Raw genomic sequence first — 7985 nt, forward strand, 5'->3', positions numbered from 1 at the left:
CCAAGACACATATTAATCAAACTGTCAAAAATTAAACACAAAGAAATCATATTAAAAGCAGCAAGGGAAAAACAACAAATAACACACAAGGGAATCCCCATCAGGTTAACAGCTGATCTCTCAGCAGAAACTCTACAAGCCAGAAGGGAGTGGCAGGACATAATTAAAGTGATGAAGGAGAGAAACCTGCAACCAAGATTACTCTACCCAGCAAGGATCTCATTCAGATTTGATGGAGAAATTAAAACCTTTACAGACAAGCAAAAGCTGAGAGAGTTCAGCACCACCAAACCAGCTTTACAACAAATGCTAAAGGAACTTCTCTAGGCAAGAAACACAACAGAAGGACTATACCTACAATAACGAACCCAAAGCCATTAAGGAAATGGGAATAGGAACATACATATCAATAATTACCTTAAATGTAAATGGACTAAATGCTCCCACCAAAAGACACAGAGTGGCTGAATGGATACAAAAACAAGACCCATATATATGCTGTCTACAAGAGACCCACTTCAGACCTAGAGACACATACAGATTGAAAGTAAGGGGATGGAAAAAGATATTCCATGCAAATGGAAATCAAAAGAAAGCTGGAGTAGCAATTCTTATATCAGACAAAATAGACTTTAAAATAAAGACTATTAGAAGAGACAAAGAAGGACACTACATAACGATAAAGGGATCGATCCAAGAAGAAGATATAACAATTGTAAATATTTATGCACCCAACATAGGAGCACCTCAATACATAAGGCAAATACTAACAGCCATAAAAGGGGAAATCGACAGTAACACAATCATAGTAGGGGACTTTAACACCCCACTTTCACCAATGGACAGATCATCCAAAATGAAAATAAATAAGGAAACACAAGCTTTAAATGATACATTAAACAAGATGGACTTAATTGATATTTATAGGACATTCCACCCAAAAACAACAGAATACACATTTTTCTCAAGTGCTCATGGAACATTCTCCAGGATAGATCATATCTTGGGTCACAAATCAAGCCTTGGTAAATTTAAGAAAATTGAAATTGTATCAAGTATCTTTTCCGACCACAATGCTATGAGACTAGACATCAATTACAGGAAAAGATCTGTAAAAAATACAAACACATGGAGGCTAAACAATACACTACTCAATAATGAAGTGATCACTGAAGAAATCAAAGAGGAAATTAAGAAATACTTAGAAACAAATGACAATGGAGACACGACGACCCAAAACCTATGGGACGCAGCAAAAGCAGTTCTAAGGGGGAAGTTTATAGCAATACAATCCCACCTTAAGAAACAGGAAACATTTCGAGTAAACAACCTGACCCTGCACCTAAAGCAATTAGAGAAAGAAGAACAAAAAACCCCCAAAGTTAGCAGAAGGAAAGAAATCATAAAGATCAGATCAGAAATAAATGAAAAAGAAATGAAGGAAACGATAGCAAAGATCAACCAAACTAAAAGCTGGTTCTTTGAGAAGATAAACAAAATTGACAAACCATTAGCCAGACTCATCAAGAAAAGAAGGGAGAAGACTCAAATCAGTAGAATTAGAAATGAAAAAGGAGAAGTAACAACTGACACTGCAGAAATACAAAAGATCATGAGAGATTACTATAAGCAACTCTATGCCAATAAAATGGACAACCTGGAAGAAATGGACAAATTCTTAGAAATGCACAACCTACCAAGACTGACTCAGGAAGAAATAGAAAATATGAATAGACCAATCACAAGCACTGAAATTGAAACTGTGATTAAAAATCTTCCATCAAACAAAAGCCCAGGACCAGATGGCTTCACAGGCGAATTCTATCAAACATTTAGAGAAGAGCTAACACCCATCCTTCTCAAACTCTTCCAAACAATATCAGAGGAAGGAACACTCCCAAACTCATTCTACGAGGCCACCATCACCTTGATACCAAAACCAGGCAAGGATGTCACAAAGAAAGAAAACTACAGGCCAATATCACTGATGAACATAGATGCAAAAATCCTCAACAAAATACTAGCAAACAGAATCCAACAGCACATTAAAAGGATCATACACCATGATCAAGTGGGGTTTATTCCAGGAATGCAAGGATTCTTCAATATACGCAAATCAATCAATGTGATACACCATATTAACAAGTTGAAGGAGAAAAACCATATGATCATCTCAATAGATGCAGAGAAAGCTTTCGACAAAATTCAACACCCATTTATGATAAAAACCCTTCAGAAAGTAGGCATAGAGGGAACTTTCCTCAACATAATAAAGGCCATATATGACAAACCCACAGCCAACATTGTTCTCAATGGTGAAAAACTGAAACCATTTCCACTAAGATCAGGAACAAGACAAGGCTGCCCACTCTCACCACTCTTATTCAACCTAGTTTTGGAAGTTTTAGCCACAGCAATCAGAGAAGAAAAGGAAATAAAAGGAATCCAAATTGGAAAAGAAGAAGTAAAGCTGTCACTGTTTGCAGATGACATGATACTATACATAGAGAATCCTAAAGATGCTACCGAAAAACTACTAGAGCTAATCAATGAATTTGGTAAAGTAGCAGGATACAAAATTAATGCACAGAAATCTCTGGCATTCCTGTACACTAATGATGAAAAATCTGAAAATGAAATCAAGAAAACACTCCCATTTACCATTGCAACAAAAAGAATAAAATATCTAGGAATAAACCTACCTAAGGAGACAAAAGACCTGTATGCAGAAAATTATAAGACACTGATGAAAGAAATTAAAGATGATATAAATAGATGGAGAGATATACCATGCTCCTGGATTGGAAGAATCAATATTGTGAAAATGACTCTACTACCCAAAGCAATCTACAGATTCAATGCAATCCCTATCAAACTACCACTGGCATTTTTCACAGAACTAGAACAAAAAATTTCAAAATTTGTTTGGAAAAACAAAAGACCCCGAATAGCCAAAGCAATCTTGAGAACGAAAAATGGAGCTGGATGAATCAGGCTGCCTGACTTCAGACTATACTACAAAGCTACAGTAATTAAGACAGTGTGGTACTGGCATAAAAACAGAAAGATAGATCAGTGGATCAGGATAGAAAGCCCAGAGATAAACCCACTCACATATGGCCAACTTATCTTTGATAAAGGAGGCAGGAATGTACAGTGGAGAAAGGACAGCCTCTTCAATAAGTGGTGCTGGGAAAACTGGACAGGGACATGTAAAAGTATGAGATTAGATCATTCCCTAACACCATACACAAAAATAAGCTCAAAATGGATTAAAGACCTAAATGTAAGGCCAGAAACTATCAAACTCTTAGAGGAAAACATAGGTAGAACACTCTATGACATAAATCACAGCAAGATCCTTTTGGACCCACCTCCTAGAGAAATGGAAATAAAAACAAAGATAAACAAATGGGACCTAATGAAACTTCAAAGCTTTTGCACAGCAAAGGAAACCATAAACAAGACCAAAAGACAACCCTCAGAATGGGAGAAAATATTTGCAAATGAAGCAACTGACAAAGGATTAATCTCCAAAATTTATAAACAGCTCATGCAGCTCAATAGCAAAAAAACAAACAACCCAATCCAAAAATGGGCAGAAGACTTAAATAGGCATTTCTCCAAAGAAGATATACAGACTGCCAACAAACACATGAAAGAATGCTCAACATCATTAATCATTAGAGAAATGCAAATCAAAACTACAATGAGATATCATCTCACACCAGTCAGAATGGCCATCATCAAGAAATCTACAAACAATAAATGCTGGAGAGGGTGTGGAGAAAAGGGAACACTCTTGCACTGCTGGTGGGAATGTGAATTGGTACAGCCACTATGGAGAACAGTATGGAGGTTCCTTAAAAAACTAAAAATAGAACTACCATATGACCCAGCAATCCCACTACTAGGCATATACCCTGAGAAAACCATAATTCAAAAAGAGACATGTACCAAAATGTTCATTGCAGCTCTATTCACAATAGCCCGGAGCTGGAAACAACCTAAGTGTCCATCATCGGATGAATGGATAAAGAAGATGTGGCACATATATACAATGGAATATTACTCAGCCATAAAAAGAAACGAAACTGAGCTATTTGTAATGAGGTGGATAGACCTAGAGTCTGTCATACAGAGTGAAGTAAGTCAGAAAGAGAAAGACAAATACCGTATGCTAACACATATATATGGAATTTAAAAAAAAAAAAAAATGTCATGAAGAACCTAGGGGTAAAACGGGAATAAAGACACAGACCTACTTGAGAATGGACTTGAGGATATGGGGAAGGGGAAGGGTAAGCTGTGACAAAGGGAAAGAGAGGCATGGACATATATACACTACCAAACGTAAGGTAGATAGATAGTGGGAAGCAGCCGCAGAGCACAGGGAGATCAGCTCGGTGCTTTGTGACCGCCTGGAGGGGTGGGATGGGGAGGGTGGGAGGGAGGGAGATGCATGAGGGAGGGGATGTGGGAACAGATGTATATGTATGACTGATTCACTTTGTTATAAAGCAGAAACTAATAAAAAAAAAAAAAAAGAATGAACTTGAACACCCTGAGTAAAGCTATATACACTATCTAGCATACCGTAGAGGCTTACTAATGGCAATCACTATCATTAATTATTTTATTTATTAACTGCCTCCTCATTGTTATTTGTGGGTTCTTTAATATTTTCAGTATGTCCCTTAGATTTACACATGGTTTCCTACCATATCCATCTCACTTCATTCTTTTTACAAATATTCAGGGGGCATTCTTAGAGGGCAAGGTACTATGTCATGTTCTGTGAGATGTACAAAACTTTATCTCTGCCTCAGACAAGAAAATAAGACTGGGACACAGAGTGTGACAAGTAGGAAACAGGATACTAGTAGCGTCGCAGTGCTACCAACTGAAGGTGAATGATAGGATGGTTCTTTGGAGAATACCAAAGGCTTCTAGGTAAAGGCAAATTTTAAGCTATGCTTTAGTGATATTTCAGAAGACAAAAAATGGATAGAGAATTCCAAGTAGAAAAAAATTCCACGAAGAATAGAATGGATAGAATGCAGAGGCACCCTCAGGGAATACAGGAAATCAGTTTGCCTGAGGGGAAAAAAAAATCTGTGTTTTTGAGAAATGGTTTATATACTGCCACGCTAAGGATTCTGGACTTACTGGATAAGCAAAGGGAAACCAGTGCTCTGGAAAGTATACTCATTGTAATATCACCTAGGTTAAGAACTCCGTATAATATCCTTTTGTGTAAAGCATACTGTCTAAAAATCAATTGATTGAAAATTAATGTACGTATGACATTTCTGAATTTCCTGTAGCCAGTCTATAAGTAAAGCCTAAGCACCAATGATCAGAAGATTAAAAGGCTCAAGTAGTCAAAGTGATAAATTCAATGGAAGACATTGCTACCATCTGATTCCCAGCAGTGCACATATTTGATGACTTCCTGCCTACTTTATAATATTGAAAAGAGAGTTCTTCCAGCAGTGATCTGCAAATTAAGAGCAACCCATTCAGCCTGTCAAAAAATTAAATGGTTGAATATCATGAAGTACTTAGTCAGATATTTTACTAATACTTGCTACAAAGAGTCAATAGCTTTTCATTGTCTTTTTTTCCTTCTCCATTGTAGGAAAGGAAATTTTCCATTCTAGGAAAGGAAACTTTTTTTTTTTAACATTTAAAAGTTAAAATATATATGGATATATACGCATATATATATATGTATATACACACACACATATAGTATTTGTGAAGGCAAATTATTTTGCAAGGGGAAATATGTGATTAAGAAAAAAAATAAAAATAATCTTTTTATGTATTGAGGAAGAAAGTTGATTGGCTTGGTGAGAATTTTATTTGCCTTTTTCCTTTTTTTTTCTGGATAACTGATAAGTAGGATGGGTCAAGTTATCCCTAGTAGGAATTTGAATCTGGCTGAAATAAGAGAATTAAGTAAACTTTAATTTATATCATGGCTTAGATAATTGATTCTAGTAATATATAATAAAAGAAATGAAACCATTGCCTTATAAAATAGTACAGGATATTGTATGCTATGCTTGAAATGTATTTGGATGTAACAGAGTTTCAGTTTAGATATACATAGCCCAAATTTGTGTTTCATCCTTTCTTTTTAGGAATTAGTGCCCTCAAACACAAGGAGCACCTTAGCAACTTCTTTCTATTATATATTTTAAAATTAAAATGTACAGAGAATTATTCTTCTCATTATGTCAAAATTCCGCTACCCAAACTGTGGTACTCCTTACTAAAATGTCTTGAATATTTTGTTAGGCTACAAAAAGTAAACAAAATACTTTTAGCCAAAGATGTACGTAGATTCCAGTTGAGATATTCTTTAAAAACTATAATGCTTAGTTTTATTAGTATCTCCCATGACTGCTATCCTGCCCTACCTATTTTTGTATTGAATACTAAACTGTATCAGATAGTGAGCAAAGGGAAGTTTAGCTCATTGGAAAAGTCAAATGCTGTGTGTACAAGATGGCAACACAGAAATTTGAAACACGAAGGTAAAAAAGTCATTTCAATGGTTACTTTTCTCTGTGTTGTCAGCTAAAGAAAACTCACAAGGAATCAATTGATAACAGATATTATGAAGACTGTGAGATTATAATGTGGCATTCAATACTTTTTGCCAAAGAAAAAAGAGAATCTGATCTTTCGATGTGGAGAATACATTTAGCTTTACTCATTTCTATCATATATTCAAATTTAATTCTAAGTAATTAATTTAGGTATATGAATCCATTAAAATATAAAATGGTATTTAACTTTTAAAACATAAAAGACCATTTTGTTTGCTTCAAAAGCTTGTAAACTTCTAAATATTTCACTATTGAGGCAGATGTTTCTTTGACTATCTCAGTGACTTGGTATTCTAAGATAACAAAAAAGTACACTTAGGACATACAATCATGAAATGTGACTAGCAAGTAATGTGATTGATTTGTCAACAAGCATACTAAGAACTAAACATCCAAATGAGCGTTACATTTCTAAGCAGCCACTATGGGAGATGAGACACATTTCAGTGGTGCTGTCACTGAGCAACACATTTCAAACTTCTCCTTTAGAATGTTCTCAGAAGTAATTTATGAACCATACAAAGCTCAGGCTCATTGCTTTATAAATTGCACCTCATATAGCAGCGACTTGAAGCAAAGCAGAATTGAAATACGTAATTTTCTCTTCACTTTTTTTACAAAAAGAAACAAATGTTAAATGATTAAGCCCCCAAATAAACTGCTTTTATAAGCCTATTACTTAAATCTAGAAAGACAACTGTAAAAATAATAATAAAAATCATGATCTTTCTTTTCCCCTTAGAATTTGAATAGGGACATACTATGGACCTGTAATCAGTGCCTCACTCATGAACCTCAAGCTTGATGGTCCTGTTTGTTCTCCCAGTGACCACCTTGGCAAATTCCGGTATTTTGTTTCTCCTCATTCTTCTCAACCTTTTTTTATCATCTGACATTATTGATCATCCTTGTCTCACTCCAACATGCTGTGAACAGCGCTCTTAAAGCAAAGTCCATACCACTCTGTGTCCTTAGTCTTTCTCTGACTTACTGTGCTGTGTCCTCTTCCCCCGTTCACGTACGTGTTGCTCTACATACAGAGTTACAAACATACTTAAATATTCATTGACTAAATAAATAGTTAAGCCCTCGGTTCTCTGCTCTCTTCTTCTGTGCTGTTTCCGTTGTTAAATGAAATGTTACATGTTTAACTGTGACCGCTTCTCAAATATCAAGTCCCACTGCTCAAGCTCGCTCCATCCATATCACTTTCTAGTTATGCAACCTTGATCAGGTTACTTAATCTGAGTCTCAGTTTCCTCATGTATAAAATGAGGATGAAACTCTTGTCTACCTCACAGAATTATGACCAGAGAAGGAACACTTAGGAAGTTTCTGATACATTTCAAGCATTCAATTATTTCA

Source organism: Hyperoodon ampullatus (assembly GCF_949752795.1).
Source record: "Hyperoodon ampullatus genome assembly, chromosome: 2".
In the NCBI taxonomy this organism is placed as follows: Eukaryota; Metazoa; Chordata; class Mammalia; order Artiodactyla; family Ziphiidae; genus Hyperoodon; species Hyperoodon ampullatus.